Genomic DNA, 25,490 nt, shown 5'->3' on the forward strand with positions numbered 1-25,490 from the left:
GGCAGACAGTCACAGAAATACTTCTTATCAAAAATAGATTCCACTGAGAAAGACAGATTCCATGAGATGGACATGCTATCTGTGGCTAACCAAGGAAGTTAAAGATTAAAACAAAGAAACTGCAGATGCTGGAATCCAAGGTAGACAAACAGGAGGCTGAAAGAACACAGCAAGGGAGGCAGCACCTGGAGAGAAGGAGCAGTCAATGTTTTAGGTATTACCCTTCTTCAGTACTGGATATGGGGGTATGGGGAGCTGCAGATAAAGAAGGGGGGGTAGGGGAAGGGTTGGAGGCGGATTGGTAGTGATAGGTGGACACTGGTGGTAGGAAGAGACCTAGTCTACGTCAGCAAGACCAAACGTAGACTAGGTGATCGTTTCCCTGAGCATTTTCGCCTGGCCTGTAACGGCCAGCTTAACCTCCCCGGTCACCGCCCATTTCAACTTCGCTATCCTTGGCCTCTCCAGTGTCACAGTGGTTCGGAACGCAAATTTGAAGAAAAACACTTTATCTTCCAACTGGGTACCCTACAGCCCAGAGGACTTAAATTGAGTTCTCCAATTTCAAATAATCTACCCACCCATCCCCCGGCTCCCTTTTCAGCCCACATCCTCCCTTCCATTCCACCTTCTGACCCTCCCTTCCAGCCACCAACCGGATTCATCCCTCCTATCGACCATTCAGGTCGTACCTACCACCAGTGTCCACTTATCACCACCATTCTACCTCCAATCTTTCCCCTGCCCTTCCTCTTTATCTGCAGATCCCCCTACACCATATCCAGTCCTGAAAAAGGGTAATACCCCAAAAAGTTGACTGTTCTTTTCTTCCAGGTGCTGCCTGGCTTGCTTTTGTTCTTCCAGCCTCCTGTTTGTATAAGTTAAAGATTAAATCAAATTTAGAGAAAATATACAACTGCAAAGCTCAGTGACAGGCTTGAAAAATGGGATAATTTTACAAATAGTCAAAAATGACTTATAAAAAAGACGAGTGAGAAATTGGAATACAAGAGAAAATTAGCAAGCTTCCAACAATGTCATAATCCAACATAATCTGCAATCTCATGGTACTCCAAATCACCCATTCCACCATTACCATCAAGCCACAAGATCAACCGCGGTTCAGTGAAGAGCACCACATATACCTAAAACTGAGGGGTCAACCTGCTGAAGCAACAACAGGACTACTTGCGTGCAAACAGCATAAGCAGCAAATGATAGACAACCGTGTCACATCCAGTCCTTCCCTCCATCACAAGGCCAGAAATAGGGATGTTTGCCAACGACTGCACAATATTTAGCACCATTTGCAACTCCTAAGATACTGAAGGAGCCTATGTCCAAATGCAGTAAGAACTGGACAATATTCAGGCTTGAGCTGAACAGTGGCAAGTAACATTTTCATCACACAAATGCCAATGATCATATCTTACAAGACAACTTCACTATTGCACCTTGACATGGTGTTACCATCATAATCAACATCCTGGGGGTTAACTTTGACCAGAAACTGAATGAAGTAGTCATATAAATACAGTAGCTACAACAGCAGGTCAGAAGCTAGGAACCCTGCAGCAAGTAACTCACTTCCTTACTCGACAAAGCATGTCCACCATTTATCAGGCAGAAATCAGATGTTTGAAGGAATACTCCTCACTTATCTGGATGAGTGCGCTTCCAACAACACTCAAGATATCAAACACCATCCAGGACAAAGACACCTGTTTGATTGGCACTACATCCACAAACATCCACTCCCTCACCTACCAATGCTCAGTGGCAGCAGTGTGTACCATCTACAAGATGCACTGCAAAAATTCACCACAACTCCTTAGATAATATCTTCCACACCCATGTCCACTTCCAACTAAACAGACGAAGGTAGCAGGTATATGGGAACACCACCACCACAGGCTTCCCTCCAAGCCACTCACCATCTTGACTTGGAAATATATTGCTGTGCTTCCTCTGTTGCTAGGTCAAAATCCTGTAATTCCCTCCCCAGTTGGATTGTGCGTCTATTCCCTATGCACATGGACTGCAATGTTTTAAAAAGGTAGCTCGCCATCAGCTTCTCAAGGGCAGCTAAGGATGGGCAGTAAATACTGGCCCAGCCAGCAATGCCCACATCCCTTGTGTAAATCAAAAAAGGATAAAAGAGTCACAAAACTTAGTATCTGTCCCTTACAAGACAAGAAGGGGTAATTAATGGGAAAGAAGGAAATGGCAGAGACTTTGAAGAAGTATTTGGTATAATTCTTCACAGTAGACGCCACGGAAAACATCCCAAGAATAGTAGCAGAGTTGGGGGAAAGGGCTGGCAGGGGAAGGAATTTAGAAGAGTCATAGCTACTAAATAAGAAATCCTTGGAAAACTAATGGGACGAAAGGCTGCCACGTCCCCTGAAACTGATAGTGTGAATCCTAGGGTCATAAATGAAGTGGTCACAGAGGTAGTAGATACATTGGCTACAAATTTTCTAAATTTCCTATATTCTAGAAAGGTTCTCGTAGAATGGATAGCTACAAATGTAACACCACTGTTTATAAAAGGGGGGAGACAAAGCAGCAAATTATTAGCCTGATAGTCTCACATCCATAACTAGGAAAATCCTGCATGTGAAAGGGAAATCGTGTTTGCCACATTTATTAGAGTTTATAAGGATGCATCAAGCAGGGCGAGCAAAGAGAAGTGCATATTTCATGTATTTGGATCTTCAAAAGGCATTCAATGTAATAAAAGGTGATTGTACAAGGTAAGAATTCATGGAATTGGTGTAATATTAAATGTTAAATAACATGTTAATCTAACAAGAAATAGGGAGTCAGGTTAAATGGGTGATTTGCAAGTCGGTAAAATGTAACCAGTAGAGCGCTGAAGGAATCATAGATGACATTATTATTATCCACTCATTATTGCTGCCTCTCATTCATCAGCCAGTTGCCTGGGGTCCTTGCTGCATTGTTGCCACCAAGCTCATTGACCAGCTCACAACTTTGTTCAGGAATGAGGGCAGTGAGGCAGGTAGCAAATGAAGCACCAATGGTAAAAGGTTTGGGAGCAGGCTGGAAAGGCAGACAACAAGATGGGCAGCACAGTAGCAAGCTGTATTTGTCTCAATGGTTTAATTGGTTTCACATCTTTGGAGATCACTTATTTCAATTTTCAAATACACGGAAATACTAATATTCTATGGAATGGATATAGACTTAAACTGGAGCTGGTATAGAATGCTAAAAAAATTTCAAGACTGGCCTCTGAAGATGAAAGGGAAGACATGCAAAATATATTAAAAATTGTAAGCACTCAAAAACAAAACTGTACTTGGTTGCATATAATATATAAAGTATATAAAAATAAACACACATTTTGCTTCAGAGTCAAAAGGTCCCACTCCTTGGACTTAAGCACAAAACCTAGGCAAATGCAGAGTTTACGAGGAATGCTGCACTGTGGAGGTACCGAAGTTTGCCCCCTGCATAGAAACACAGCCCCATTTTCAAAACACCACCTCACAAAGGATAAAAACTATTGAATGCCTGCTTTACTTTTCGGGTTCAATGCATTCAATTACCATGACAGACTTCACAGACTCATTCCTACAGCCAATAGTCGTGAAGGAGGAGAAAACGACAACTGCATTCCTAAATATCACATCTGACATCCCCTCCTCTGTAATTAAAGATGCTCTCAACCACATCTCCTCCATCACCCGCACTTCTGCCCTCAAACCCCCACCCCCAACAACAAGGATAGAGTCCCCTTAGTCGTCATGTATCACCCCACCAACCTCCGAATCCAATGCATCATCCTCCGACATTTCTGCGACTGACAATCAGACCCCACCACCAAAAAGATATTTCCATCCCCACCCCTGCCCACTTTCCACAGGGATCATTTATTCCATGTCACCTTGTCAGCTCTACACTCCCCACCAACTTCTGCACCACACCCAGGACCTTTCCCTGCAACTGCAAGAGGTGCAACACCTGCTCCCACATCTCCCCTCTCACCTCCGTCTAAGGACCCAAACAATCCTTCCAGGTCTGACAGAGGTTCACCTGCACTTCATCCAACCTGACCTATTGCATCTGTTGCTGTCGATGTGGTCTCCTCTATATCGGGGAGACCAAACGCAGGTTTGGGGACCGGTTCGCGGAGCATTTGCGCTGTGCATACATCAATCAACCTGACCTTCCGGTTGTCATCCATTTTCATTCTCCCTCCCACTCCCCTGATCACATGTCCATCCTTGGCCTCCTCGAAACGTCGACTTTCCTGCTCCTCATTTGCTGCCTGACCTGCTGTGTTCCTCCAGCTCCACACTGTATTGACTCGGACTCCAGCATCTGCAGTTCTTGCTATCTCCACTGTCAGAGTGAGGCCAAACGTAAACAACAACAACAAAGAAAATTACAGCACAGGAACAGGCCCTTCGGCCCTCCAATCCAGCGCTGATCCAGATCCTCTATCTAAACCTGTCGCCTATTTCTGCAGGAACAACACTTGATATTTCATCTTGGGAGCTTACAGCTCAATAGCCTTAACATTGACTTCACCAACTTCAAAATCCCTCCACCTCCAGCCTTATCCCATGTCCAGCTCTGCCCTTCACCTCCCTAACCTGTCCATTTTCCTACTCATCTATCCACTCCACCCTTCCCATGGACCAATCACGATAACCCCCTACCTGCATCCACCTATCACTATCCCATCTACCTGCCCCCAGCACTACCCCACTCCCTCTATTTCTGGGCTCCCCTCCCCCTCCCAACTCCTGACGAAGGGTTTTGCCAAAACGTCGACTTTTCTGCTCCTTGGATGCTGTCTGACCTGCTATGCTTTTCCACCCTCACATCTACGAACTCTGGCTTCCAGCATCTGCCGTCCTTATTGTCTCCAAACCTCTGACACCATCACTCTCTCCTGGTGAGGCTGTCCACTAAACTAACCAAGTGAAAACTAGAGAAGTATATGCATTTGAGATAGACAGTCAACTACTGTGACTCTGTTCATTGCCCAGAGAAGTAATTTTCGACATGTACAGTGACATTTCAGATGGAAATGAAAATCTAGAATTACTCAAGAAACAGCTGGAATTCATAGTTCAAGGAGATTCAGATTTCTCAGGATAGATTAATGAAGGTAAACTGACTAATCAACTTGATTCTCATATAGTATTCTCCTCCAAAAGTGTATTTGCTGTTTGCTTTGTCAGTGATCTTAATGTGTATCTGTATTATTTTCTATTTTAATATTAAGCTTATGCTACAGCTTTGCAATATAGTTCCAGCTTCATAATCTACTGACTCTATTTTCTTTTTTAATCAATATAGACAAAGAAGGCTGGATATCAGAAACAGAAAAACGCTGGAAACCTTGCCCACATCTGAAAGTGTAGCTCATTCGTTCTCTCCAGATTCTGACTGAGTTGCTGAGTGTTGCTTGCAGCCACGCAAGTAGATAGGACGGTAAAGGCGGTGCATGACATACTTACTTTTATTGATTGGGGAATTGAACACAAGGGTCAGGACGTCATGTTGCAGCTTTATAAGACTTTGGTTAGGCCTCACTTAGCGTATTGTGTTCAATTCCGGTTGTCACATTGCAGGAAGGATGTGGAGGCTTTGGAGAGGGTGCAGAAGAGGTTTACCAGGATGCTGCCTGGATTAGAGAGTATGAGCTATAAGGAGAGGCTAGAAAAACTCAGGCTGTTTTCTCTGGAGTGGCGGAGGCTGAGGGGAGATTTGATAGAAGTCTATAAAATTATGAGCAAAAACAAAGTTGGTGGAAAAGCTCAGCAGGTCTGGCAGCATCTGTGAAGCAAAAAACAGAGTTAATGTTTCGGGTCCAGTGACCCTTCCACAGAATAGGCAGGCTTAATGACAAAGTCAGGGTTAGATCCGAGTGCCACGGAGTGAAGTCATTTCGGAGGGAGATAAGTTGGATTTGGTGAGAGGGGCAGCGGAATTGAGGTGACTAATGTCACGTCGACAGTTCTCAATGAACAGACATAGTGCAGGTAAAAGGCCGAAGGGAAGAGTCCAGGTGGAGGGAGAGTGTTGGAGTTGAGCAAAGGGGTATGTAGGACGGGGAGAGGACTCTTGTTCAAAAATGAGCACAGAGGCGAAGACAGCGAAAGAAGGGTTCGACGTCATGTCGTGCCTGAAATTCGTTAAGGTCGGGATGCAGAGGAATAAAGCTGTGTGTGTGTGTAAAAAATTATGAGATGCATAGATAAGGTTGATGGTCAGAATCTTTTTCCCGGAGTTGAAATGTCTAGTACCAGGGGGCATATATTTAAGGTGGGAGGGGGAAAGTTCAAAGGAGACATGAGGGGCAGATTTTTTACATGGAAAGTGGTGGAAGTCTGGAACGCACCGCCAGGAGTGGTGGAGGCAGTTACGAGAAGGGCATCTAAGGGACTTTTAGATAAGCACACGAATATGCACGGAATGGAGGGATATGGACCAAGGGCAGGCAGAAGGGATTAGTTTCATTTGGTGTCATGTTTGGCACAACATCATGGGCCAATGGCCCATTCCTGTGCTGTACTGTTCTAAGTTTACAACATGTCTTGTTTTAATATCAGAAATCCAGCCTCAGTAATTTTCTGCCTTTTGTTTAAAATTGCTTAATCTACTGCCACTTCTCTGCCAGGAACGATTCCTTGAAGCAGGTTCCCTTTTTCAATGAATTTCTGTTTGTCTGTTTTAAACTCCTACTCACATTTATTGTTATCTCATTACTCTGTTTTTGACAATTTCGCTAACACTTCTTTCATGACTACGTCATTATTTTAAGAAAGGGATTACACTTATACAACAGCATTAACAGAGAAAACCAAACTGTGGTGCCCCACAGCGGTTTGTTGAAACAGAAATGGATGCCAAGCCAAACACAGAGTTATCAAAAACCTGGTCAAAGAGATCAGTTTTAAGGAGGATCTCAATGGAAGGAGGGAAGCAGAGGATCTAAAGGAAAGTCACTCATGGATATAGAACTCATATGACTGAAAATACAGGAGGTTTCAGCAGGTTATTGCCATAAGAACAGGTAGGGCCAAAACGAACCTGAGAATGAGTTTTAAATTACAGGTTTTGGGGGATCAAAAGCAAACTTAGATCTTCAATGACAATGGTAATAAATCAGTTTGAATATGTCTGCAGCATTTTGTTGTATGATCAGCAAAATCATCAAACTTCCTCATGAATTCAAAATATTGCTTGCATCTTTTGGACAATGTCCTAGATCTGCAGATAGAACATAGAACATAGAACAGTACAGCACAGTACAGGCCCTTCAGCCCATGATGTTGTGCCGAACTTTTACCCTAAACCTAAGGTCTATCTGACCTCCACCACTACCTTATATTATCATCCATATGCCTATCTAATAGCTGCTTAAATGCCCCTGATGAGGCTGACTCCATTACCCTCTCCGGCAATGCATTCCACGATGGCAGATTTCCTTCCCTAAGGCACATTAGTGAACCAAATGGATATTTACAACAATTGATGATAGTTTCATGATCACCATGATGTGGTCTGCCTGATGAACTCCACACTTTGGTGAAAGTGAAAAATTACACTGAATCGGTCTATTTATTCCGTGCACGTTGGCAGCACTGGCATTTGCTGCCCATCTCTGTTAACTATACATTAACTGTTTAATTATATGGAGCTGGTGGGGATTAAGTTGATTTTCATTTGAGCACAGAAAAAAAGAAACACTTTAACGACTCTTGAGGCCCAGTGGTGGTGTCCCTAGCTGTGAGCCAGAGGGCCTGGTTCAAGTACCACCTGCCAGTGAGGTGTGTCATACAATTCCTGAATAGGCTGATTAAAAAAAAACTAATGACAAACTTATTGAAATTGAATCAAGATGAGTATTTCACTTGAAAAGAAGGTAAGACTGAATAAAGGCTGGTTCCAGTATGATCCTTCACCAATTGGGTTTTCCCCCCGACCAGTGATTGATTTTTTTTTAAGCTTATCTTCTGTAGTCTATATGGGGAGACAATGGCAGTGTGTTAATTTCGTTGGGCTAGCAATCCAGAGATTTAGGGCTAACGCTTTGGGACAGCAACTCATGGTATTTACTGTTAATTTTAAAATACGTGAAATTGAAAGCTAGTCAAAGTAATGGTGATCATGAAACGATCATCCATTGTTGTAAATATCCAACTGGTTCACTAATACACCTCAAGGAAGGAAATGTGCCATCTGACCTACATCTGATGATGGCTATGTGGTTGATTCTTAACTGTTCTCCAAAATGGCATAACAAACCACTCAGTTTAAGAGCACTTAGGGATAGACTACCAGTGTTGCCCCAGTCAGCAATATCAACATTTCATGAAAGCATAAAGAAGGCCAAGTGGCAAAGAACTTCTACAGTGATGCAGCAGCAATGAAGTAATGACGGTATACATCAAATGCGGGTGGTATGTTTGGAATTGATGGTGTTCTTATGTGTCATTATCCTCACCCTTCTAGGTGATGGGCTTGCTGCAGTCAATCACATAGACTGGACTTGCTATAGACTGTAATGAATGGTGAAGGGGACTGATGTTTAGACACACTCTTAAATGTTGCAAATAACCTGGAAGCAGTTTTCTTTTTAAAGATATACACACAGTAAAACCTAGTGATCGTTTGTTCCTTACCTGTGTGGCCTGGCAGCGGAGAATGTGGCCGTGGTAGTGTTGGGGAAGTATTTGAGGTCACAATCAGGCTCTTCCTGTTACTTGTACGGCAACTGAAACAGAATAAAGCAAAAGGTTTACTCAAATCATTTCTGTTGTGCCTCTTCCTAAATCTATCATTTGTGCTCAGTTCATCCAGACGGCAACTTTCCTTTCCATTCCCCTATTGCTCAATTCAACATCTGATACACACCATGTTGTACCATTGAATATATGGCAAAAGTACATTCCTGGGAAACGAAGTGGCAGCTGTTAACATATTGATGCTCATATCACGACCATCATTTAACACTATGGTCAAATAAAAGGTGAAACTGGACAAAATCCACAGTTGTCTTCTCCTCTTCATGTTACTCTTGTTACCATCCCACAGATACTGATCTTGGAATGTTTTTGAAAAGTAAACATTTTTAACTTGAAGATGTCCTTTTACAGAATAGAGCATATAACGTAGGAGTATGACAGTAACGGCGAACCAGCACACAAAGTGTGCCAAATCAATTTGCACATTCTGGCTTGTAGGTTTCCTTAAATAGCCTCATGCAAATACTGATGTTGTCATATTCCAGTTGTAAAATTTTGAAGCACAGTGCATTGCCTGTTGTCTGGTCAGAACGCCATCACCTGCAAATTCCCCTTCAAGCCACTCACCATTCTGGCTTGCCATTCTTTCAGTGTTGTTGGGTCAAAATCCTGCAATTCCCTTCTTGACAGAATTGTAGGTCTACCTGCAGGACATGGACTGTAGCTGTTCAAGAAGGCAGCTGTCAACCGCCTTCTCAAGGGCACCCAGGGATATGCAACGAAATGCTAGCCAGCTAAGGACACCCACATCCCATGAGTGAATTAAAAAAAAAAAATTTTCCAAATTTTAAGTCTGACTTGAAGCAAATTTAGTTCCTTTTAGACTGTTTAAATAATAGTCGAACTTAACTAGTGCAGAGATTAAATTTGTGAAGCACACATAATTATATTTGCTAGTTTGTTAAATATCATCTGGAAGATGTTTGAAATCCCAGTGTTTGAAATCTGGCTGTTTTAGTTAATCAAAATCCCACATCGTTCGGTGATTTCTCTTTATCAAAATTACAGTGATTTTGTGGTCCATGAGAGACAACCAAGGTCACCTCCAATAAATGATAATTTTTCTGCTGTTCTTTGAATATAAAGAGTTAATCTGAATATAAAGTACTAAAACTGAGAGTATAACCCTCTAGTATTTACCATTCTACTAATATATTTGTAAAGGATTTGCTGCAACACGTCTGAAAACAGAATACTGAAATGATTACAGCAGATTCCCAGTTACTTGTCACTGTTTTACAGCCATTTTGTTCACTGCTCCACGCACCCAAATAAGATGTTACTACTTCCTTAAATCAAACAGTTTACTTATAATGTGCCAAGGCCAAGAACTGCATTAAAGGTCAGTTAACTAAACATTTGACATTAGTTTATGTTAAATATTGACAATATTAAAAGATGGTAAAAGGTGTAAATTATCAGCTAAAAATTCCAGTGTGACAGAACAATAAAGTTAAATTCAGGGAAGGGAGGAGGAGGAGGACAAGGTCATTTCCAACTATTATTTTACTAGTTACCCAGACAAAGCAAACAACTACTGTTCTAATTTCTGGTCTCAATGGGCATGTGTGAACATCACCTGACTGCTCCTGATCCAACATTAAAAGGTCAATGTTGAATGAGGGAAGAAATAAAATGCTGCCTGGTGCAGGACAGGATAATCTTTTGAATATGGGCTTTATGCTGCTTGTAGGGGCAATGCTATGCATGTTTTGTTTCAACTGACTCTTCCATACTGATGTAACAATGTCTCCTTTCCAATCAACAACTATTATTTTCAACCACTAAAAATGCAAACAAAATAGAGACATCTCCCTATTGCTGTTTAAACAGGTGACAATTTCATGATTAAATCATGATAATATCAAAACCAAAATTTGTTTTGTTCTTATTTTTTTACATAAGACTGTAACAATATTTTTTCCCATCTTCTCATCTGGGCACATCCGTCCTGAGAGTACAAACTCGTTATTGATCCTTAAGCTTGTCAATACTGTCTTACAATCAACTACGTAGAAGGTGAAAATAGTACATGCCAGTTTTCCTTCCCTTTCTATGAAGATGCAGGCAGCCCATGCAATAACGTCATTGCTAAGCTTGGAAGTCACACTGCGTTGGAAGTCGCAATGTCAAACCTGTGTCATATCATGCTGCAGCTTAAAACTGTACATCATTGTGTGCCAACATTTCTTGTACATTTTCAAGATAATTTACAAAATTATATAGGGCGATCTAAGTATAGCCAAGTCTTACATACAATGACAGTCACAACAATGGAAAAATAAGGGACTCCAAGGTAAACAATTTAAGCATGCAATCACTATTCTGTCAACTAAATGATGTCAAAAATAACAGTATGGTTCAGAGTGTGTTCTAGCAAAATTAAAAACTTCAGAGAATTGTATATATCTCATGCATATTTTATAGTTATATTCTTAACATATCCCAAAAGTACATCATATTTTTACACAGGCAGCTTCTTTCAACAGCAGGAGTGTGTAATGTCACTAGCAATGTTCCTTCTAAGTTATGTAGACATATAGCAACCTAAAACCTGCACAGATTGCGTACCAGTCTGCCTCGTTAAACTAACGCATTTGCGAAACATTGGCCACCAGTTAATATTAATCTTGAACTACAATAAGCCTATTTCTAGAAACAAAAGATCAGTATTATTTATTTCAGGCAGAAATGCTACTAAATGAAAGGCAGGGAGGGAATGAGAAAGCATAATTAATAGTAAGACTAACTGCAGAACAGCAGTCAGTGCTTCCTGTGAACATAGTGTGCTGGTAACATAATGGATGGTTTAAACAGCCATTATGACTTGGATAATAAAGCACATCAAGCAGAAATCTTAATATTTATAGATAAACAACATAAAGTAATAAGGTAAAAGTATAAATGCCTTATTTTTGGGTATTTATTATTTACTATACATAACACGTAACAGGCAACTATCCAAACCAGGAATGGTAGATTTAAACCAAGAGCATAGCTCAAACCACCTAACAAAGTCACATTCATCACTGTCAAAATCAATGACATTTTATACAGCAGTGAAATAACTTCTAAAAAAAAATGTTTCTGGCTAAAAATAATTCCTGTCAAACCTACTGCTGCTGAACCATGGTACCTCTCATAATATCTCCCAACTTTGGGACACTCATGTGGTGCACTGCTAGTGTTCTTACCCCTGGGCCAGAAGGTGTGGGTTCAAGTCCCGCTGCTGTGGAGGTTTGTCAGAATATGCCAAGCAGGTTGATTAAAAATAATTATTTTTATTTTGGTGACATACATATGTATAGCTATACATACCTACATTTAGTTTTAATGTTTGCTTGAATCTTGCATCGACAATAATTGATCATTAGTGGTGCTACGAAATTGTTACACAATGATTTTTTTTAATGTGAAGAAACTGAGGTGTCATTGCTGTAGATTCACAGAGTAATGATTTGTACTCCACTCAAGTGTGTATATATAAAATAAAGACTGGCTATACAAGCTGACAAGACATTTGACAAGAACAGATTTTTTAAAAAATTAAAGCACTGGCGAAAAATGGCTTACGTCAACAGTTCTTTTAAGATAAATATTTTGCACAAAACAAATTACAATTTTCTTGTCAAAGATGCTGGAAGTGATCATGTTGTACAAATATCACAAAATAAACTCAAAGGCTTTCCTAAAACATGACAACATCATAGACAGGTTAGGCTGCTAGAGTGGGATGTTGGGTGGGGCGAGAGAGAGAGAGAGAAAGAGAGAGAGTTGCCTAACTTTAGCCAGGAGGACTATTAACTAGATGTTCAAATTTCTTTTTTTAAAGTTGTCAGTCCATTCAGGGTTCATGACAATAGAGACAACTTCCAAAAGAACGAAACTGATGTGGTTCTAAGTTGTTTTTGGTGCCAGGTGCTTCTTTTGTACAAAAATGCTCGGAGCTTTGTACCAAATGAGATAGGATCTCTAAGGATATTAACATTCTCATAAAATACTGGTCTAAAATGGATGGTGAGGAGTAAAATAAAACCTTACAATCATCTATGATTTAACCTGTATACCTTCCAATTATTTTGTTGCACTGTTTAACAAAATAGAAAACAAAATTACAATTGTAGCTGAATAGGACATGACTATTAAAGATATAGTTAGCATTGTCATGGTAAATGTAATGCCCTTTTGACTCAAGATGGAAGGTTCAAAGCAGGTAGGATAGAGAGGAGCTGCTTTCATCAGGTAACTTTGGAATAACAATTTTCATTCAAAAACTACTTGTATTTATAATAATACCTTTGAAGTAATAAATGTCTCAATTGCTTCACAGGAGCATTAGAAGAGGGTATTCGGGGAGTTAGCCCTCAGAAGCTTGGTCAAGACTTGCTAATTCTAGGGAGCATCTTAAATGAGCGAAGTGAATTAAAATGGCAGAATGCTCGAGGGATGGAAAGCAGCTAAAAGTAGTGATTAATGATGGGACAATTAAAATTAGAATACTAAAGAGACCAGATTCTGAAGTGCACAGATGACGGTTGTTGAGAAGCTGGAAGAAAATGCACAGATAGGGAAGAGCAAGACTATGCTGGGATTTGAAAACATGATGAGAATATTTGGAATTGGGATGCTGTTTAACCAGGATCCTACACAGTTGAGAAAGCACAGGGGCTATAGACAAATTGAATTTGATGTGAGTAACTTCATGGCCAAGAGAACTGTGTGTCAACTTGAGTTTATAAAGGGTAAAAGGCGGGAGGTTGACAAGGAGTGCATTGGAATAGTCAAATGTGGAGATAACAAAAGCATGGATGAGAGTTTCAGCAGTGATCAGGAAAGGAACGGGTCCGAAATTTCCTCAAAGCTAAAAGATCATTAGACATTGGAGCAGAATTAGGCCTTTCATTCTATTGAGACTGCTCTATCATTTCATCATGGCTTACATGATTCTCAACCCCATTCTCCAGCCTTCTCCCCATAATCCTTGATCCCCTTTCTAACCAAGTATCTACTTCTGTCTTAAATACAGTCAATGACTTGGCCTCCATAGCCTTCTGTGGCAAAGAGTTCCACAGAGTCACCACCTATAGCTGAAGAAATTCCTACTCATCTCAATTCTAAAGGGTCATCCCTTGACTCTGAGTCCGGGCCTTCAGGTCTTAGTCTGTCCTACTCGTGGAGAAATCTTCTCCACGTCCAGGCCTCTCCGTATTCTGTAAGTTTCAATGAGATGCCCCCTTTTCCTTCTAAACTCCACTGAGCACAGACCGGAGTCCTCAAACGCTCCACATGTGACAAGCCCTTCGTCCCTGGGATCATCTGAGAATCTCATCTGGACAGACTTCCAATGGCAGCATATCCTTCCTTAGATACGGGACCCAAAACTGCTCATAATACTCCTGGTTACTTGTTCCTTAGGATTTACACTAAACAGGGTTTCTGCTGCACTGCCAGCAATCAATGGCAACACAGCTACAGTCAGTCTGTGAAATTGTCAAGACAGAATTTTAAATATCACCAAAGTAACCGAGGAAATGTTGAGAAGAATATTTTGATTCAGTTGATAGTGATGACGTCGGGGCAGTGATAGAAAAATAATTATAAATTTTTTAAAAAGAGAAGAACAAATACCTATTTCAGTAAGCAAATAATAAAACTTTAAGGGGAAAGGCCAAAGGAATCAAATTAACTGGAAGGGTTTTATTTTCCAAAACACTTGCAGCATGAGAATTGTCAGGAAGGAAGTTCAAAGCCTAGTATAACCACACAGAGATGAAAAAGTAGTAGTAGGCACGCAAGGCATCTATCTAATGGCGATTTTTTTTAAACCAGTTGGGTCAATGCTCAGACACAGCCGGAGTCAGTTAATACTGTTAATATCGAAAGAATTGATGAAGCAAATCTAACTCCCCTATTCAAGAAAAATACCATAGCCATACTTGGTCACAATACTCTGAATTCAATGACTAGAAAACGGGTGTTGGCAATGATCAAAGGTAAAATGGAAGATAGTTTATATTAAAGATATTTCAAAAAGTCTGTGTTAGACCAAATGGCTTCCTTCTACGCTGCAAAATTCTACAACTTTATGAAGAATTTTTCAAATGACAGCAACATCACAACCTTAAAGACAATGGTGGAATCGGCAGTTGTACAGCCTTGCAATATATATCATCATTGGTGGTCCCTCGCAGATGTGGATGACTCTCTTCCAGTGTCTCAGGGCGAGTCTGTAGCTGGTTGTACAGTCCAATACAAGTCCAACACAGTTACACCACTCAAGAAACAGAGTTAGAACATGACTCAGAAGCTAGATTGTAACTTTTAGAGTCACAGAGTCATACAGCTGTACATCATGGAAACAGACCCTTTGGTCCAGTTCATCCGTGCTGACCAGATATTCTAATTTCATTTAATCCCATTTGCCAGCATTTGGCCCATATTCCTCAAAACCCTTCCAAATTCATATACCCATCCAAATGCCTTGTAAACGTTGTAATTGTACCAGCTTTGACCACTTCCTCTGGCAGCTCATTCCACACACACCACCCTCTCGTGAAAAGGTTGCCCCTTAGGCCCCTTTTAAATCTTTCCCCTCTCACATTAAGCTTACGTCCTCTAGTTTTGGACTCCCCTGCCCTGGGAAAAAGACCTTGTCTATTCACCCTATCCATGCCCCTCACAATTTTATAAACTTCTATAACGTCACCTCTCAGACTCCAATGCTCCAGGGAAAATAGCCCCAGCCTATTCAGCCTCTTCCCTCAGCTCAAACCGTCCAACCCTGGCAACATCCTTGTAAATCTTTTCTGAACTCTTTCAAGTTTTGCAACATCTTTCCTATAGCAGGGAGACCAGAATTACACACAGTATTCCAAAGGTGGCCTAACAGTCCTGTACAGTCACAACATTACCTCCCAACTCCTATACTCAATGCACTGACCAACAAAAGCAAGCATACCAAACACCTTCTTCATTATCCTGTCTACCTGGGACTTCACTTTCGAGGAACTATGAAGCTGCACTCCAAGGTCTCTTTGTATAGCAACACTCCCCAAGACCTTACCATTAAGTATATAAATCCTGTCCTGAGTTGCCTTTCCAAAAATGCAGCACCTTACATTTATCTAAATTAAACTCCACCCTGCCACTCCTCGGCCCATTGGCCCATCTGATCATTTTGTACAGCTTTAAAAGGAAAACCAGAAAAATACAAAAATGATGATTGCACAATATTCAGCACTATTCGCAACTCTTCAGGTACTGAAGCAAGCGAGATACATTTGCAGACAATATCAGGTGTTTTGGGGTGCTGGTAGGGCCTTAAGTAGCAACTAACAGTCATGTTCACAGAAGTGCCACACAAGGACTATGTCTATCAAGAGACTAACTTTCACCCCTTAACGTTCAAAAAGTATTACCATCAATGATCTCCTACCATTAATATCCTGAGGGTTACCATTGACCAGAAATAGAACTACACCAGCCATATAAATTCAGTGCTTCGCAAGAGCGTGCCAGAAACCAGGATCACCTCAGGGGTAATAAGGTCTCAGCTCCCCATCAACTAGTTTTAATCTTGTAGTGGCAAGTTCAGTGCCGCCCATTGTTCACATGATGGGTTGGAGCTATGGTGATACATAACAGGGATTGATAAATCATCAACATATCGGTTATGAAGATTGGTAGACTTTTTTAACATTTCATTGTCATGGTCTAGACAAGTCTAATATCTATTTTCTGTTAAAATCTCTTCTGTTGATCTGATGACGACTGTCAATTTCAGCCAGGAGAAGTGACTTACATTTTTAGGTAACTTTGTAGACATTGTAACTCTGCCTGACCTTGGTAGATCAGAATGTGGAGTTGTGGCCACAATCAGCTCAGTTATGATCTTTATGAATTGCACAGCATACTCAAAGCGCTGAATGACCTACTCCTTATTCTTATATTCATAAACCACAAACAGAAATCACCTGACTATCTACAAGCCATGTTAAGATGGTATGGCGTTCATTTTTTATTTTTCTTCCTTTCTAAATCTAAGTACAGAAGCCATTGTCCAATTATCTTTTATATACATGATGTGACCATCACTGGGATTATGTCATAAAGCTATATGACAGAACAATCGCTGCACTTCTGATCACCTTTAAAATAAACGCATGAAAAGTCCTGTAATTAGGGTCATTTTGGGCCACGATAATGAAAGATAGTGCAGAAGAGAGCTATTACACCGATTCCTGGTTTTAAAATAATGTGCTTTGAGAAACAACTTGATATTTTGTGGTTGCTTAGGCTTAAAAATGAAAGATGTTACAATAAGCCCTGTAGAGACAATTCAACAGAACAAAGAATGCAAACCTGGAACAAAACTTTAAGATATGCCAAGGCAGTGGAACAACAGGGCACAGGTTTAATGTTGTGAAAAGTTCGTAGATCATATGCTAGCAAATATTTCTTTATGTAGATGACCATCAGTAAGAATAACAACACTGGGCATTGGAAGCAGACTGATGTTGCAACGATTAAATGCATGCATTGGCATTCTGGAATGATAGGATCAAGTGGCCAAAAGGCTTGTACTATATCTACAATGAATTTTCCTGTGAATAAATTATCTCTGAACTTGCTGATCAAGACTTGACATTCATTATTAAAACCACTGTTGCATACCACATTGAAGATATCCCAATTTGAAAGACAAAATTGAAGCTATTAAGATTTCCATTGACAGCTACGTTTTTTATAAATGTGGACAATTTTCAATGTAATAATAGTCAAAGGTACTTGGGACAGTCAATGATTTAGCCATTCTGATCAGATCGAAGAGTACCTCGATTTGTACTCAAAAGAAGAAACAATCATCATTAAACTTTCCCTTAGATTACCTCAGCAGCAAGATTTATCAATGAAGGGTACATTTAACTATCTATTTGGGTCCTTGATGTCAAATCATTGCACCACAAGAAACAAAGATCTACCACGGCAATCTAGGTTGTACTTTTGTGTGAGAGCTAATAACACAGGAGGCGTTTAAATAGTTTATAAATATGTTTTTGTATGTTGTTAGATAACAGAAAAGTGATCTTGGGTAAATAGTTCACAGTAGTCCAGTCAAAAGGTCAAACCAAATGACAGATCAACAATAGGGCCTGCAGTCCAACAACTGGTCAAGGAGTGTTACTGTAAAGGAAAACAAACTACATTAACTCTATCTATCATCCCGTAGTTGTATGCTATAACAATGATAGATTTAAATGCAGTTAAACCAATAGTGCAAATTTCTATTCAAGAAGCGAATACATTCCAAGAATCAAAGTATTGCATTCATTAATCTTTGGAGAGTGGTTAGATACAAAGAGCCATCACAAACTGATAGGGCCAAAACATTTTTTGTATTCTAAGTTCTATGTATTGTTTTGATTTTACTAAATTGAAACTCAATGAGGACCTACTGGGACAATATCCAAATAGCCTATGTAAAAAGAAGTCATTAAGTGGAATGACAGGCCAAAGTTGAATGCCTGCAAAATAAGTCTTTGAAATACGTTTGGAGCATATTTACCAAAAAATGGTATCAATATGCCAGAAAAACATGTAAGACAGGATGAATCAACCCATTACCTAATAACATCAGTGGATGCCTTGCATGAACTAACTGAGCCACCGTCCATTAGAAATGACCACTTTCAGGAATGTCTGATAGAATATTTGACCTCTGTGAAAATAGATCCCTTCTGCAAGACAGCAGGGTCATGCCTTTGCTCATCACTAGAATGCTTAAGCCAAAAACTGGATCACATTTTTTGTTTTAAAATTCAGCTCATAACTTTTGAACTACCTGTAAAGCCAATTCTGGTCAGAAGCAGTCGGTCACCGTATCACAAAAAGAGACAAAAGCACTTCAGAAAATGCAGGGAAGATTTACGAGAATGAAACTAGAACAATGGAGTTACACCCATTAGGAATGATTGAACAGACTAGGGCTCTTTCTTCTGGAAAAGAGAAAGGCAAGCTAACAGAGGTTTTTAAAATTATGAAATGATTTGATAGGACAGCAAAAAGACGTTGTGTTTATCCACAGGGAAGGCGCAGATCTAGAAGTCACAAATGTAAGATAGTCATTGATAAATCCAATAGGGAATTCAAATAAACTTTATCCAGTGATTAGAATGTGAAGCACACAACCACAAGCAGGATTTGAGGCTTTTTTAAAAAAATACTGCACTTATATTGGGCTTTCATAACCTTCAGATGCCCTAAAGCACTGTGTAGCCAATTAAGTACTTTCAAAATGTAATCACAGGTCTAATGTAGGGAATAGGGCAGCTAATTTATGCTCAGCAAACTCCTACAACCAACACGACCATGAGCAGATCATGCTTTATGATGTTGATTGAGAGGTACATACTGACCAGGGGACAGAGAATAACTCCCTTCTTCCTCTTCAAAAAAGCATCATGAGATCTTTTACAACCGTGCAGACAAAAAAATGGGTAACTGATTTAATGTCCCATACAAAAGCACTCCTTTAGTCCAGTATGGACTTCCAGTGTAGATTTTCTGCACTCAAGCCCTGGAGTAGGACTTGAACCAGAACCTTGTGACTGAGACGCAATTTGCTATCAAGCAAACGACAGTTGAAACAACAACATAGATGCATTTAAGGGAAGATGGTCAAACGATTGAAGGGAAAAAGAATAGTGGGACATGTTTATGGGATTGGGTGAAGAATGATGAGAGAAATATAAAGACCAGCATGGAACCTGCCTGGTCAAAAGCACCCTGTATCTGTGTGGTGAGAAATGTTTAATACCAAGTGAAGCATGAAATGTGGGCAGCAGTAGGCCATCCAATCGATTTTACTCCACCGTTCAGTGAGCTCAAAGTTGCTTTGATAATCCTTAACTCCAGTTTTCTGCCTTTTCTTTTTTCTGATTTCCTTAACAATTGGAATTTGTCTATCTCAGCCTTGAACATACTTAGCGACCCATATCTCGACAGCCCTCCATGGTGAAGAATTCCACAAACCTACCACCCTCAGAAGAGAAAAAAAATCTTCCTCATCTGTTTTAAAAGGGCAATCCCTTAATCTGAAATTGTGTTCTCTCAGCCTAGATTCTCTCACAAAAGGGAGACAACCTCTCCACCTCTACCCTGTCAAACCCTCAAAGAATCTTATCTTTATGAATAAGGATGCTACATTTTTGAAATGCTATTAGTATCCTCTACTGTGAGCTTGACAGAAATGTATTTATTCAACTCTTCCGCTACCTCCTGGCTCCTTATTATCACTTCCACCACCTTATTCATGAATGGACCTATGTTCACAGTGCCTCTCTCTTCCTTTTATATATTTAAAGAAGATTTTACTGTCGACTTTATGTTACTTAATAGTTTGTACTCAGTTTACTCTCTCCCTTGGTTTTTTTTGGTCAGCTTTTGTTGGCTTTTAAAAATTTGCCAAAGTTTTTGCATTACCTTTAATTTTTGCCATAGTGTGCGTTCTTATTTTAATTTAAATTTGATACTGTCCTGAGCTCCCCTGGTTACCCATGGCCAGCTTATCTCCTTCCTAGAATCCTTCTTTCTCACTGGGGTAGATCTTTGCTGTAAGCCATGCACTTTTTTTTTTAAGTTGTCTAACATTTTCACCAATTGTTTTTCCTGCCAAACTCCTTTCCCACACCCATCAAATCTATCCTCATTCCCTTGTAATTTCCCTTAATTACACTTAGCAGTGTGTCTAACCCAAGTTTCTCACTCTCAAAGCAGTTGGTGTATGCTGTTTCAGGATACAGCCAGCATTATTTTATGATTAATAAATCTTCTTATTACTGACAGTGTCAAGTTGGTCACTAATAGTCGTCTTCTCAGATCGTCTTCTCAGACGGTTGGAATCCTTCCTTGAATTTTAAGACTTCAAGGCAAAATCATCCCTTTCTGCTCAGAAGTTACGTTTTATGGTTCTAAATGACAAACATTTTCTGCAAACTGATAATCTTGTTGTTTCAAAGAAACTTTTAAAATTCCTTTAGTCTTGGGGGTATTCTGCCTGCCTGTGTAACATCATGGCAGATACTACAATGACGGTTCACTCCTGTATCAAGCTGGAATTGAACTGAATCTCCAATGATACTCACATGCTCTGTCATGTCTGGTTCAGAAAGGTTGCCTACTTCCTCAAGGAATGACTGTGGTACTTCTTCAAAAGGAGGTATGCCAGATCTGAGAAAACATATTTTAATGGAAATGCATCTTGGCAGTCAGATTTCTTTTTAATGATGTTTGGTATAAAGTACTGACTTCTTTGTAGAGACAGCCAATTTTATTTCCATCGTTTAAGGATTATTAATGGATTTTACACATCTTTCCCTTTGGATTTCTGTGGATTAATTGACTGCTGGTGTTTTCTTCACTTAGATAGAGCTCTGCACCACTGGTACCATTTTGAAAGAGATGCTCAAGGTCAGAAATCACACGACACCAGGTTATAGTCCAACGGGTTTATTTGAAAACACAAGCTTTCGGAGCACAGCCCCTTCATCAGGTGAAGTGAAGCTGACAGCTGGGGGACCTATGCTAGATGTTCATCTTAAAGATGTATCTTGGGTACAAAGCTGCCAAATGAGAGCCTCATTGAGCACCAGTCAAAGGGTTACTCACACTCATCTGTGAAGTATTACCATGTGGAAGTCTTAGCAGAAAAGGCAGATAATTGAGTAACAAGTCGTAGCTTATTACGCAGTAGTAAGATAGCAAGTTACAGTTGACTAAGGCTAGATCACTAAATTTACATTAGGGAAGAGACACCAATTTCTCCTTAGAGACAGTAGTTAGATCAAAGTTATATATCACAGACTACAAAGTTTAACTGTAGTCTGGAGCAGGCTGACTACCTCCACCCCATAGGCAGTCTCAAATACGCCAGTGGCCAGAGATATACAAAAACTTCTGAGTCAAATCTTTCAGATCAATGGCCCATATAACAACGTTTATTGAATAATGGTTAAGATTCTACCAGCAAAGTTAGAGCTCATGAGAAAAAGGAACAGCCCAGCAACCTAAATACACATTTGGCTGAGTGACAGAAAACACTGACTGAATGGATGCCTTGCAAACTGGCAGAACATTTGGAGTGGAGTTCTCCACGAAGCTGGGATTCTTATTCTTCCTGATATATTAATACCATAGTCATTGGTGTAAAAAGCACAATTTGAAAATTTGTGGGTGATATAAAACTTACAAGCAATGTGAACAATGAGGATAATAGTGTAGAACTTCAAATGGTCATAGAAAGGTTGGTGGAATGGGGTGACAATTGGCAGAGGAAGTTCAACGTCAAGAAATGTGAAGTGATTAATTCTGGTAGGAAGAATACAGAGAAACGGTATAAAAATAAGATACAATTCTAAGGGAGCATTGGAGCAGAAGGACCTGGCGTAAATGGGCACAAGACCATAAAATATAGAAGCAGAATTAGGCCATTCATCCCATCAAGTCTGTTCTGCCATTCAATCATGGCTGATATTTTCTTAAATCCATTCTCCTACCTTCTCCCTGTAAGCCTTGATCCCCCTTACAAAAAAAGAACCTGTCTACCTTTGCCTTAAATATAATTAATAACCTGGTCTTCACAGCCCTCTATGGCAATGAATTCCACACAGTAACCACCCTCTGGCTGAAGAAATTCCTCCTGATCTCAGTTCTAAAGAGTTGTCTCTTCACCCTCAGGCTGTGCCCCCGAGTCCAAGTCTCTCCTATGAGTGGAAACACCTTCTTCATGTTCACTCTATCCAGGCCTCTCAGGATTCTCTAATTTTCAATCAGATCTTCCCCCTCATCCTTCCAAACTCCAACAAGTATAGACATAATGTCCGCAGCTGGTCCTCACATGACAAGCCTTTCATGTTCAGGGTCATTCCTGCAAATCTCATTGAATCCCCTCCAATGTCAGCATATCTTTCCTTGGATTTGTGGCCCAAAACCACTCACAATACTCCAGGTGCAGTCTGACAAGAGCCTTTTACAGCCTCAGCAGTACATTTCTGCTCTTGCATTCTAGCCCTCTTGAAGTGAAGATGAACATTGCACTTACCTTCCTAACTGACAACTGAACCTGCATTTGGACCTTGAGAGAATTATGAACTAGATCTCCTAAGTTTCTTTGCACTTCAGACTTCCGAAGCCTTTCCCTATTTAAAAAAGAGTATATGACTATATTCTTCCTATCAAAATGTATAGCCTCACACTTCGCCACATTGCAGTCCATCCGCTGCTCCTCCACCTATCTTTGTGTCATCTGCAAACTATGCAACAATGCCTTCAGTTCCTTCATCCAGATTGTTAATGTATAATGTGAACAGTTGTGAATAGTCCCAAGACTGACCCCCATGGAACTTCACTACTCACCGGCTGCCATCCTGAAAAATACCCCTTTATCCCCACTCTCCGCCTTCTGCCAGTCAACCAATCCTCTATCCATAGTACTACCTTGCTCCTAACACAAGGGGCTCTTCTCTTATTTAGGAGTCTCCCATGCAGCATCTTGCCAAAGGTCTTGTGGAAATGGCACAGATCACTGAAGGGCACAGTACAGATTTAAAGAATGGCTAATAAAGCATTGAGCATCCTCAGCTTTATGCACAGGAATATAGAGTACAACAGCAAGGAAGTTACATAAAACCCAAATAAACACTGGCTCGGATCAAATGGAGCATTGTGTCCATATCACGGTACAACACTTGAGGAAAGATTTGAAGACATAGAAATAGGTGCAAAGAATATTCACAAGAATGGTGTCAGGAATGAGGAACTTCAGTTATGAGGATTCTTAAGTGAAGTTGGGACTGTTTTCCTTAGAGATGAGAAGGTTTAGAAGAGATTTAATAATAGCATTCAAAACTTTGATATATTTGGACAATGTAGATAAGGAAAAATTGTTCCCTTTGGTGGAATTGGGGGAAAAGGACAGGCATGGATTTAAAGTAACTGGCAAGAGGAACCAATGAGACAAAATGAAAACTTTATCACATAGCTAGTGATTACAATCTGGAATCTGGTGCCTGATATATTGTGGAAACAGGTTAAAATTGACGTCTTCAAGACTGGGTTGTATTGGATTATCATTCAAGGAGGAAGAATGCGCAGGATTACAGGAAGGTAGCCGGGTATTGGCAATACAGAATGGCTTCCTCCTGTGCTGTAACAATTTGCTGCTTCGGCAACCTAGTAGATGAAATCAGAATAACCCGAAGTAATTCATCAATCAGCAATGAAAATATTTACTTAAAACTCAATACAGCAACCAGAAAAGTGAACCTATAAACCCAAATTCCTTGCCAATAGAAAAGGCTTTGGAAATCATGATAGTGGATGCTTCTATATAACACACAACGTTAGTCAACCAAAGTCCTTTATTGTACAGGAGAAAACCAATTGGCTGTTGGATCTGTAACAGCTAGCTTGTTGCCAATAACTCAAAGTCTACTTCTGTTTAAATGTTTATCTCCATCTCAAATATTCCCTGTGGAGAAACATGCAATGCCTTCACCACTCTGTGGAAATGTCCCCTAACATTTTTCCTTAAGCCTTTCATGAGAATTTTAAATTGCTGACTATTTATTCATGAGAGGAAATAATCAGTCACTATACGTCACAAAATTCAAGACAAATCGCCTAGCTACTTGCCATCCATCGGTCTACTCTTGATCACCAACCAAGTGATGGAAGCTGCCATCGACAGTGCTATCAAGTGACGTTTACACAGTGATAACCTGTTTACTGACACTCAGTTGGAGTTCCATCAGAGCCACGTGGTTCAAACACAAACAAAAAAAGCTGAACTCCAAAGGTAAGGCAAGAATTACTGCCCTTCATGTCAAACCAGCATTTGACCAAGTATGACATAAAGAGGTCCTGGCAAAATTGAAGTCAATGGGAACCACAGAAAAAATTCTTCAGTGGTTGAGGTCTTGCTGAGCACAAAGAGAGATGGTTGTGGTTGTTGCAGGACAACCATCTCAGCCTCTGGACATATTTTTGAATCAATCTTCTGAGATGTTATTACTCACCTCTGGAGCAGGCAAGACTTGAACCCAGGACTCTTGGTCCAGTGATAAGAATGCTACCACTACACTATCAGTGCCTGAAGCACCTCAATGCAGTTATTTTTGGAGCAATCTGTTCAGTAATGTTATTACACATCTCTGGTGCAATTGGGATATGAACCTAGGCCTTCCTGCTCAGAGGTAGGGACTCTAACACAGTGCCACAAGAGGCCCAAACTTTAAACCAAAAGCATCTATGCAATATCCTAGGCCCAACCACCTTCAGCTACTTCATCAACGACCTTCCCTTCATCACAGCATCAGAACTGGGATGATCACAGACTACTGTATAATATTCAATACCGTTCATGTCTCCTCAAATATTGAAGAAATGTCTGTTGAGATTGCAGCAAGAACCCCACAACATTGAGGTTTAGTTTAACGAGCGGCAAGTAACAAGCTCCAGGAAATGACCATGCCCAATAAGAGAGAATTTAATCACCTCGGCTTGACAGTCAACTGCATTATCATTGCAGAAACACTGCCTATCAACATTTTGGGGGTTACTATTGACCAGAAAGTAAACTGATCCAGTTATAAAAAAAACAGCATTGTGAAATAGAATATACTTCACTGAAATTTGTATTCT

General features: G+C 40.2%; 1 long non-coding RNA gene across 1 annotated transcript in view; it reads right to left on the reverse strand.

The window, feature by feature from the left end:
• Positions 1–8,666: 8,666 nt before the first annotated feature.
• LOC125484200 overlaps positions 8,667–25,490 on the reverse strand; it is a 201,303-nt gene continuing 184,479 nt past the window's right edge. Inside the window, exon 3 of the long non-coding RNA XR_007263042.1 lies at positions 8,667–8,761. This is a non-coding gene — a long non-coding RNA (uncharacterized LOC125484200). The remainder of the gene's footprint in view (positions 8,762–25,490) is intronic.

Source organism: Rhincodon typus, chromosome 10 (assembly GCF_021869965.1).
Source record: "Rhincodon typus isolate 14 chromosome 10, sRhiTyp1.1, whole genome shotgun sequence".
In the NCBI taxonomy this organism is placed as follows: Eukaryota; Metazoa; Chordata; class Chondrichthyes; order Orectolobiformes; family Rhincodontidae; genus Rhincodon; species Rhincodon typus.